Genomic DNA, 11,984 nt, shown 5'->3' on the forward strand with positions numbered 1-11,984 from the left:
GTTGGGCTGACTTTCGGTGTTGTGATCCAGTTTACCTTGTGCTCTGTGAACATTTGTGACAACAAAGGAAAAATGGAAAAAGGGGGCTAAATGCACCCTTTTTCCAGCAGTCTGCTTCTGGAGCAACTGAGACCATTTAGTACGTTACCAGCTACAGCATTGCTGTGATGCCCTTTCTGAAACGCATCTGGTACAGGGGCTGAATGCATCTTCTTGCAGAGGGACGAAATACTCTCAGAAACCAGATCTTTTTTTTTTTTTTTTAAATCAGTCTTGAAGTCTTAGTGTGAAAGTGTCCGAAGCAATGAATGTACTTACTGTGCCAGGAGGAACATAATTTGTAAGTGAGAGAAATATAAGCTGATCTTGCTGACCAGTTAAGTTATTGGAAAGTGTCAATCTGATGATGCTTCAGCATTAGGAAGCCAGAAAAGTATTATAAGAGTTGTAATATGTGATGTCTATCTAAATCATTTATTTTTAATAAAGGAAAGAAAGAGAGCTTGAAGTTTTCTACCATCAACCCACGAGCAGTTACGTTCAGGTGTTGAAATCCAAACCCACCCAGCTCTACAGTAAAGCATCTCTACTTGGGATATTTGGCATTTTCCTGAAGTAAGAAATCCCATAGCTGTAATATAGGGAGGTTGTCACCAAATACACCGTGAGGCCCTTCTACTGCCTTTCAGAAAAAAATCATAACGCTGACAGAAAATGCATCCCAGCAGGTTGGTATTGTGATGTTTTGCTTTGTCAGCAAGAGTACAAAAGGAGAAAGAAAATATACATGTATAGTGCCCAGGTTTTTCCCCCAGACTTGGAGGGGAAATGAGCAGGACCATCACACCGCACACACATCTGGATGTCCTGGTTCCCCATCCTTCACCTGAATCTCTTAGGAGGATGGGAATATCACACGCAATTTAGAAAAAGCAATATTGGAAGTTAGAGGATGGTGTTGGTGTGCTGTCCACCCTGTGCAAGCTAACTTGAGAGTTTATATTTGTCCAGAGATGCCATTTGGGCAAGTTTGTTCCCCCTAAATACTGTATGTACTGCATACTGTGCTGGAAGAATTCATATTTCTGACTGCAAGGTAACTGGGAGTCTGTTCAGGTACCGAAGGATAGAGCTCTGTGCTCAACTTGTGTGTAGAGGGAAGCTAAGCTCTGCTGATTTGGCTGAAAAAAAGGTGTGAGAAGATGGTGCTGCATCCCCACCACAGAAGCTTGGTTAAATAAGTTGATCAAAATATAGTTCATACAAACCTGTTGGCTCCGTGGGCTAATGCAGCTAAGGCAGGACAGTTTCTGCAGCCAGTAACATGGAGGGCCGGGTGAGTCTGGTTGCTTTTAAAAAGGCAATCTGAATTATAAGGTACTTCTTTACCTTTGGGCACATGGGGGCGGCACTGTGGAGGAAGTGCCAAACACTGGCATCTGGAGAAGAAGCTTAAATGACAGTCATCACACCCCTGAGGGCTCAGCGTTTGTCACAGGCAGAGCAAAGCTGCCAGCTCTTTGGTAGCTTCCCCTGTCCTCAGCTTAATGGAGTGCTCCAGCATGGCTCACAGCACGAAGGGGTCTGGAGGGACGCCCTAGCATCCTGTTGTATTATCTCTCTTCAAGGTGTTTGGAGCTATGAAGACATCAGGATCCAGGTAGAAGTATTTGCCTTGGTTCTCCAGACAAGCTGGGGGAAACCTCTACACTGGGATCTCAAGCATTTTCCACCTATATGCCAACTCTGACCTCACTAACGAAGAGGGACATGGTCTTCCAACTTCTACCTTCTGAAGTCAGCTCTGGAGGAGAGCACTGCACTTTTCATGTCAAGGCAACATTCCTTGTAATACACTTTGTTTCTTCACCTGAGCATTTCACCAGAGGATTGAAGAAGAATTGGAAAGCAACTGGGGCTTGGTGCCGTGGCTTATTCAAAAAATAAAACAGAATAAAAAAACACCACCAAAAAATAAAAGAAAAAAAATAAAAAAAGAAATCTGGCTGGAGAACCAAATATTTCTCCCCAAAAAGCTCCATCATCTTCTGTTTCTGCAGCACAGGACCCAGATGGGACCAAGGCAACAATCTTCATTGCTTCTGGTACATGTCATTAATTTAGCACAAGCGATGTTGTTGATAGACACCAGTTTCGCAGACTTCCAGTGTCATTAGCGATGTGGAATCTGCTGCGGAGTCTGCTCCAATGTCTTGCTTGCAGTCGCTTTGCTGCACAAAAAGAGAAAGTCCAGCGAGAGCAGTGACAGGCACACATGAAACGCTTGTCCTTTAGCATGACTGCTAATGCAGAGCTTAATTCAGATGTGCCTGAACTGTCACAGTAACCTATATTACAAAGAAACGTCGGCTCATCTGTACAAATGGTGGATTTTGTTCAGCTGAGAAATTTATGTTCTTCCACATTTGCTGTTTTGCTGCTGCTTTCGAGGAGCTAGGACATCGATGTCTATTAACTACAGAAGTCAGCCACCATCCGGAGCGGTAATAGAAAAGATCTGAGGCCCTTCTCCTGTGGGGCTGATGTGGGCCAGCGACTGAAAAACAAAAAGGCCAGGCCACCTGTTCTCTGGCTTTGGATGTAGAAGCAGGTGATAAACCTGGCAAGAAAGAAATGTTATTTTCTCTGCTGGAAAACGGACCTGCCCTGCTTTCCAGGACTGAAATCGCAGTACCTCCAGCAGCTCCTGACACACCGGCTGTCGCACGCCCTGCCTCCAGGCAGCACCGTGCCAGCCCCATCCCGTGCCACATCGTGTGGCCACACCAAGCCCAGGTGCTCGGCTGTGTCCATCACCTTGCCCTCTGTCTGCTTCCCAAGGTGGTATAAAAGGATTGGTGCCTCTCAGCACAGACACCCGCTCTGCTAACGTTGGCTTCGTGCATGCTAATGAGAAGAGCGGCAAGAGCAGATTTACGTCGGGCTCAGCCCAGCGGTAACACGCATGAAAACGCTGACACAAATGCTGAATAAAAGGGATTTGAAAATCAACATCCCCTACTGTTACCAGCTACAGTGTAATCCTTTTCCAGGCCTGTTGGGAAATGTCCTCGGAGAAGCTCTGACATCAGCGCAGCTGCTTCTCTCTTTAGCGTTTCGGCTTGCTTTCGGATTTTCAACCGAGGCAAAAAGACATGGCAGGGAGCGAGCGTGTGAGAGAGACAGATTATCTTCCTTTCTTAATCCTAGGTTTGGAGATAACATTGTTTACACTTCTGAGAATTAAAGGGCAACCAAAGAGGACAAGGGTGTCTGGGTGGAAGCACCTAACTCCTAGGTTGAATGTGGCTGAATGCCATCCTAGTAACAACCCCGGCCTACCGTGTAGGTTTTTGGGGCCCTTTGTACTGTAGTCCTTTTGCATTTGTCTTTGCCAAGAATATTACTTAGAGTGGACTATAAATGTGCAAATCTTACCTAGCTTCAGCCACCTAAAAGGACACTTAAATGAGCCATCGAGGCTTCCTTTAGGATCAACAGGAAGAGGTGGAAGAGCCCACCCTGACTAATTCTCTCCAGTTCTCCTATGAGAGGGTGAATTACTGTCAAGATACACTTTTTTTTCATCTCTGTTGTCTATATCAGGTATACCTAGGGGATAGCTAAGATCTGTCTTGCTTCCAGGCTGCATCCTCTCCAGGGGGAGGAGGATTGAGCGTTGTGACAAGTGCCATATCTCTGCTACGGGGATGGTCAGCAGGAGCCCCGATGCTCAGCATCGCCGAACCCACTTAGACTCATTTCTTTGCCTCACTGAAAATCCCACTAACTGCCTACATGCAGTAAGCATGTTTTGGACACTGGAAAGCAAGTGTTAGATAATAACTCTTAGCAGATTACTTAAAATTTATAAGTGGTTATGAATAATGAATGGGTACACTTCAGCTTTTAGAGCTAGCTATGTACTCTGAAATTTAAAGCTTCCATTCAGCAAGAGCGTTTATTTAGTTTCGGAGAACTGCACTCATTTTTTTTTCTTCTTTAGCTTAACAGATAACCTATTAAAAATTGAATGAATATTTTAGGAGCTGTAACAGCCCTACAGTAAATAGAAAGCTTACTCCATAATATTGCACCCAATTTTCATTGTTATTGTCTATCACTGAGTGTGACATGGTTGATCGACCATGTTTCTCTGGCCAACATGAAAATAAGGAGGTGTTTGTGTCCGTAGAGATGGACATCCAGTCACGTATGATTCGGATGACCTTGGAAGTGTCGCCTGAAAAAAACAAGCAAATTACTCGTTGCCTGTCACAGTGGACCTGGAGCCCCTCTGGAGATGCTGGCTGGTGACATTTCAGTGAGAATTGAGGGCAATCAGAGCTAGTTGGTACTTTATAGTGTTTACCTGGTGGGTTTTGATCGAAAGCATGTTAAAGTCAATGGAAGGAATGACCATCCTTGGTCGGCTCTTGCTCAGTTTGCTAGAAAGAAACCCATAGATATATGGCAAAGAAATCATGCTGAAGTAATGACCTTAGCACAGTCCTGGCTCTGTCAGCATCCTGTATGGTGATTTCTCTACATACAGTTGGAAAAAAGACCTGAAAATGAACTATCCACCCCAGCCATTTCCCTTGCCTGGGGGGCCTTTTCCTGCATGTCTTTAGGCATTGAGCTCCATATTAGAATTAATCTGCCCCTAATGTTTCTCTACCAGTTGCCAATGCGAGGGGATTTGATATGATTCGGTGCTGATTTGTGGTGCAAGCTGAGCCCACGTTATCTCCTCCTGGGATCAACAGGAGTTAAGTACTATCCAGGTTGTGCTTAGTGAGCCACAGCCGGAAATCAACACCCACACAGATTGGGGAAGAATGAGGATGTGTTTATGTACATTGTTAGCATGTTTTGAAGTAAATATTGATTCATTCCACTAAGTTGATAAATAGGGATTAGTTTCTTTTCTGGTGTAGCTTTTTTTTTTTTTTTTTTTTTTTTTCCCTTCTTTTTAAGGAACTTTCAGTGCTTTCTAGCTTGCAAAAGAAGCACTGAAATAAAAATGAATGAATGAAGGTATCCCTAACTGGCTTTAATTTTCTCTCCCCGTCTGGCTTGCTTTGCACAATAAAGGAAACGTGGAAGTTGCAAAGAATTTTGTCAGACCTGTAAATAACGTCGTTATATAATTGTCTTCTCTCCGTCTCCATCTGTGTCCTTAAATGGATGGATCCACGTGCCTTACATAACCCACTCCCATTTTCCTCCCATTTTCCCCTCTCTTCTGCCTGGAGTCTCAGGACGGGGTCTGCTCCCCGTGTTTCCCTGTGTTTGGGACAAGTTTCCTTCTCACTTGTCCATCTCATCCTGTGGCCAAGGAGGGACCTCTGTTGCCTGCAATCCCTGCTTGGTCACCCCTCTGGCAGGCTGTGAGCACCAGGGCTCGGGCTCTGTGCTCCGTTCCTCTTGTATTTTTGGCCTGAACCCATAAACACTGCTGTCAATAAATACTGGAGGCCAGGGGCTTGCTGCACTGAGCGTGGCACCTCAAGCTCAGCATCTCATGTAGCAGGTTAAGACAGCACTCTTATTGCCAGGCCTGAGAAAGGATGCCCTGAGTACTGAACCTGTCAGTGTTTGTTGGGGTTATGGGTCACCAAACACATCCTCCCCCGCCAAATATATTCCCACTACTTCATATTTGCCTGCGCCTCTGATGTTGAAATCCACAGAAATTGTGTGTTGGACCCGGCTCCTATGGTAAAGCCCACATGGTAATGGCCAGCTCTTATCAACAGTGTCCTTAGGGTAAAGATAGGGGCTGCCCCGGACACTAAGAGCCTGGGGAGCCACACATTGACCACTCCACTCAGAACAGCATCACATGCCAACATTTTCTCCCAGGTCTTTTTTGACATTAAGCTGCTTCTCCTCACTCTGCTAAAGAAGACAGCACAGGGAGGAGACACCCCGGACTGGAGGATTTTACAGTAACATCTTGGGTGAACCTTGCTGAGCATCTTAACTCCTCGTGCAGTGTTCTGTGACCACTGGGTGGGCTCTGCAGCAACACAAGGGTTCCCACCAAGGAGCCGTGCAGGATCCACGAAGCTCCTGCTCCTGCTGCCCCAATCACTCCTGGCCCAGGGGAGGGTCTGCAAGGCATCCTCCAGGCTCTGCTTCTCTCTCCTTTACTGCTCCAAAGTCAACAGTCTAGAGGGAATACATCTGCAGGATATTACAAGCCACTCACACAGGCTCCAGTAGAAGCAGGGTATTGTAGTAAAATGATTCTTTATGGTCTCAAGGGTATTAAAAAAAAATCTACCAGTGAGAGTATTTTGACAAATACCTCATTAAAAGCCCCAGAATCTCACACTGCACCAGTTTATGTAAATCCCAAGGACAAAGGAATATTTAACTTTTCACGTACCATAAATAAACCTGTTAAACTAATACATCTCCGAGGAATAATAAAATAGGCAAATACAGTAAATACGTTAGTTCTGCTCCACTTTTATGTGAGAGGTGCTTTCCTTTGTCTGCTATTCAGGCGTTTATTTCTGGAGGGTAAAAAAAAAAAAAAGGGAAATTGTTATTGATGAAAGGTGGCAGCCTGTTTGAATCTCAGCAAAGTAATGGCCTTCAATTGAAGGAGTGGCCAGCACACGCAGCACACATCGGAGATAATGGAAAAATCAAAGGGAAAGGAGGGAAGCCTAGTGGCTGAAAAGGAGCAGGAGGTAGATGCCAAGCGCAGTGCCTGGAATGAGATTTGTGGTTGTTTAGAGGAATCTATAAAGTCAGCGTGTGCTGCCTCTGCTCTCAGCAAATGGGGGAGAGGCTTTGGCCTTTCAGCTTTGAAAAAGGTCTCTCTTTTCTTCATTTCTGGTTACGGCCTCCTTCATCAACATAAAAGCAGGTTTTGAGACTTGAGTCACAAATGAAAGGATGTAGGAGCACCGAGCATTTTGATCCTGACCTGCTGTACGTAAATAAGAGAGGAAGGGGGCTGGGTGCTAGTTTCCACACAGAGGCTGTCCCTGGGTGCAAGAAGGGTGCTGGGAGCACAGACAGACCTAGGATAGGACCACTGTGCCTTAAGGGTCTTGTTTGGAAGACTTTACACAACATCTACTCCTCTCAAAACGATGTGATAAATCCCTATACCCTTACAACAAACTTATGACTGATCATGACACCAAAAGCTAACTAAAAAGTTCCATGGAAGAGGACAGGGGAGACAGGTCACCATGGTTAACATGCTACATCACTGATATAGTAGGGTATTTGTATATGTACAAAAACACTTAAAGGAAATTTATGGGAAAGAAAGAAAGAAAGAAAGAAAGAAAGAAAGAAAGAAAGAAAGAAAGAAAGAAAGAAAGAAAGAAAGAAAGAAAGAAAGAAAGAAAGAAAGAAAGAAAGAAAGAAAGAAAGAAAGAAAAAGAAAGAAAGATACCAAGCAGTTTTCAGTGGTCTGACAGTGGAAAGCATTCCCTATTCTTAAATGCAGAGACCAGTTTAACCCTGAGTGTGTGTGCAGAAAGCTAGCAGGTAACTGAGAAAATGCAGTGTCAGTAGGGATGCCAGCCTGCCCTACCTGCACCAGCTCGCTAGCTGTATGCAGTGAGTGCTTCTCTCATCCTAAAGATGAGTCGGGTATCAAAGTGTGGGGAAAATTCCTATACTTGGCCCAGACAGGCCACCAGAGGAAGACAGGTGTGTGAAATTAATACAATGTAAATGTGATGCAAACACTATAGAACCACTCTCCTCTCAGCCCCTCAGAAGTCCCAAAACATGGGGCTCCCGAGGGTTTTATCACAGCCTGGCTTTCCTAGCTCCGGGGATCCTTCTATCGAGCTGTAGATTCCTTTGCAGATGCTTTCAGGTCCCGTTTCTCCCAAAGAGCTGTGACTGAAGTTGCTCCAATTAAAAGCATGTGCTTTTCTGTGATATGAATGCTTATCCTCTTCCTTTCCAGACAAAAATGAAGCTTTTTATTTATTTATTTATTTATTTTTTCTTTTTTTTTTTTTTCTTTTTAAAGAGCAGCAGTACCGGGTCAGAGTAATGTTTTAACTGGCCCAGTATGCAGCCTCTGCTCTTGGCCAAAAGTGGGTGCCTAGCAAAGCGTGTCAGAGCAATGTGTAATACTTCCTCTGTGTATGCTTCCAACTCTGCTTCCAACTGAGGGACATCCTGAACCAGGATTTGTTTTGGTACACCTGAATCTCTTTATTCATCGGCTCGTTCAACCTCCCTCTGAATCTACCTAAGTTCACAGCAATGCCTTGTGGCAAGGAGCTCCCCCATTCAGCTCTGTGTTGTGAGAAACAATTCCTCCTTTGTCTGCTTTGAACCAGCTCCCAATAGCTTCCTTTGGTGCTGAAGGTTCTTGTCTCAAAAAAAGTGTGTGCCCACCATCTTCGTGGCACTTGCTGCTTTTATGGGTCTCCAAGTTGTGGAGAGACTCTGAGTCTCCACAGTAGCCTGAGGATTGTTTGTATTTTCTGCTCACTCATCTCCTAGGGAGTCCTAATATTTTCAACCATAGCAGGCTGCCAGTCTCTGGAGTAAAATTTCCAGAAAGAAATGTATATTAATGAATCAGTTTTGAAAGGCAAGGGCCATGTGCACACACTTGATGCCATGTGTTCTCTTACTTTTGTCCTGCGAATCCTACTGGAAGAATCATCTGAGTGCAGCTGCTAGCTGACAGGAGCAACAGCCTGCAAACGGAGATGAATGGTGATCTCAAAGGTTAACAGGTACAAAAGACGATACCAAAAATCTGTGGATTTGCAAGAGGAAATCTCAGGCATGGATTGCCAGAAAGCACAGGGTCTTCAGATGACAGGAACACATCCTATGAACCAGGCATCAGAGCTCCCCTCTCTGTGAGCCCTGTAACACCAAAATGAGACAAATATATATATATTTTTTCTGCCATCATTAGAACCCTTATTTTTCAGCCAGTTGGAGATGCAGTTTCCTTCTTCATCCCTGACAAACCTAACAGCACTCAGCTTTTCTCTCCATGCTTTCTGACCAAGTTCTTTCATTCCTGGTTTTCAAAAAGAGACCAGCTGCTCAAGTCCTTGAAGAGGGAGCGGGTGCAGCCCTGCTCTTCCCTGAAGCCACAGAGATGCTAGCTGAAGGTGTTGATCCAAAGGGGATATGGTACAGCATAAGAAATCACTTGTCAGAGGCCAGGCTCCGTCTTCAGTGAGCTGGAACTTCAGATTTCTTGGAAACATTGATCAGTGTAAGTGCAGGTCAATAGAGGCATTTAAATGTTGATCAATCACATTTTATTAGGAGTTTAGCGGGACTGTGAGTGTGTGTGCGAGTGCAGCAGGTGGGTAGTAAAGCCTGGCAATGCCAGATGAGGCAGCAGAGGGCACATCTTGTGTCTGGGCAGCGGAGCTTCAGTGCCACAGCAAAGCAGGATGGCACCTCCTGGGCTTCAGCATAAAGGGGCAAGAGGTAGGGGAGATACATAGGTGGTGACCAGTGCTTTGAAACATACCCCAGCACGCAGCAAGTTGCCTGTGGTAATCCTGACTTGTGGGAGGGCTTTAGAGAGTCACGGGACCTGCTAAGTGTAGATGTGGCCAGTGCCTCTTCATCCCAACATCAGGCTGGTAGCACCAGGTGTGGTCCTCGATAGCTTCGCATCTCTTCTTGCATAACCCAGGATGGGATAAAAGCTGATCCCCAACTAAAGTGCCTGGCCATGGGTTGCAAACCAGGACTACAAAGGGTTATTTTCCTGGTTGCCACATTCCCTCTCTTCAATCCCAAGGGAACTACTCGCTGAGAGGTGGTGCCTGACTGCTGCTGCACTGCGTTTTGAGGCGGCTGGGCACATGGGGCCGTGAGGCTGCCGGCTAACTGTGAGCGGGATCAAACTGGAGCGACTGGGCAGATCTCATAGTCCTCGGAGCTTCTGCTGATCAATACCGGAGTGAAACCTGAAGCACAGGCTGATGAATCAAAACAGCAAAGTAGGGGGCAGAAAGCTCTGGTGATAGGTAGGAGACAGCTTGAACAAATTGATAGGAAGAGGAAGACAGACATCCAGGAGAGGCAGGCAAGAAGGCAGAGCATAAATCCTGAGGCTCAGCGAGGGACTAGTGAATTGCAGAAAAGCTCTGGAGTATATATAAAATGGGCCTTTTATTGTGACTTCCAGTGACATCTGGAACAATGAATGAATGAACAAACCAGAGATAAAAATCTCTAGAAAGAAGCGTATGCATCCTTCTCTCTATATAAATGTAAAAGCCTTCTTGGAAACCCGTGCTGAACTCTTTTTGTTATTCTATCCCTCCTATAAGAGCACAGGGAAATTATCACCGGGAAAGGCCAAGGCACTATTTCAGTATCGCGTTTCCCAAAGAAAACGAGAGTGAAATACAACTGTGGATGTAGTTTTACTGCCTTATGCAAGCAGTCAGACATATGCTCGTGATTATTTTAATTGTAAAGGGATGGCTGCTTCTCCCGTCTTAAGGAGAAAGGGAATTCTTTTTACTCCTGATTGTTTGCAGGGGCGGGCTCACATCAATAAAGGCCCACAGCACTTCCAAAAATCAGGTCAGGCGTGCTCTGGCGGGCAGCTGGCTTGCCCACCACATTCCCTAGGAGCTGGTGTGACAGCCGTGGCTGAAGGGGACACTTCACGTTCCCAGCAAGTCTCTTTCAGGGGCTTTAGCTGCCACAGTGAAAGGCTCACATCTGAGATCTGGCTTCTCCCGGAGATCAACCTTAAGCCTGCAACTGTCAGAGCGCAGAACAGGGCTCATGTCTGAAGGAAAACATCTTCCTAGGTAGGGAAAGCGTCACGCCTTCATTTGTCATGTTCTTTAGATAATTCTAGCTGTCTGCTTAGAGGTATGCGCTGGATAAGTACAGTATCTGTGCACACAGAGAACTTGCTTCTGACAGCTCACAGTCAAACCACGTTTCCTGCCTTTGAGACGTCTGTAAGGAGCAGTGGGTACCACCCTGATGTGTATTGCTGGTGTACCCATCAAAGAAGGAAAATAAAAGACAGGATGGTAAGGGTGAATAATACCTTCTAAGCCATGTTCGGAATAATACGCAGCGTTTCCTGGGCAATATTTCAGATGGCGTGGGGTCCCAGAACTCCAGAAAGTTTCCTGAGCTTAATTCAGTTTATAGCCTTGCTTTGAGCCATAAAAGAGGTCAGCTTCAGATAGTATCACTGAATGTCCCTAAAGTATACAAACTCACCCGAACCTGAAACTCTCAGAGAAACTCTGAGCTGTAAAACTTTGCAGAGCTCACTGACACAAAAAGCCTGCACATCCTTTTGACTGCATTGAAGAACAGCCTTGGCTCTCACATACAGAACTGTAAGTCATGTTACCCTGCTCTTTTCCAATTTTCTGTCTTTAAATTCTCAAATAGCTCTGGGAAAGTCACTGATTATCTCCATGCCTTTGGTTTTCTAAAACATAGATTAAAATAATGGTTGCCATCGCTGTGATGAGGTCCTGATTTTTCATTCACTGGTGTTTTCAAAGTTTGGGAACCAGAGTAAAAAGTATAGAGAATGCCACAGTGATTGTTTATACAGAGCAAGAAAGTATATTTTAGCTAGAGGCAGGAGGTATCGGTGGAATAAGGTCAGAGGGAGATGAAATGACTCAGACCTTTGGATTTGAGAAGTCATTAGTCTATCTGAGGACCCACTGTCGACTGGTGAACATTTTGCCAGCGGTTCTCCTGAGGACCAACTCTGACACAGAGAAGATGCGATGATCTGCTGCTAACTGGAGTTCCCAGCGAGCTGAAGCTCTCAGATGCCATGCAGACATCAGCATGTCATAGGCGGGCAGCTGGATTTCAGGAGGCTCTGCTTACTTACGGGCAGGCTCTCCACCACAGCACTTGTCTCTGTGTTTGAATCCGGCACACTGACGAGCAGATGTAAGCGATGCAGGGATCTCACACAGAACAGCTTGGGTGACATCAGAGTGACTGTG

Source organism: Aythya ferina (genome assembly GCF_964211825.1).
Source record: "Aythya ferina genome assembly, chromosome: 1".
NCBI lineage: Eukaryota > Metazoa > Chordata > Aves > Anseriformes > Anatidae > Aythya > Aythya ferina.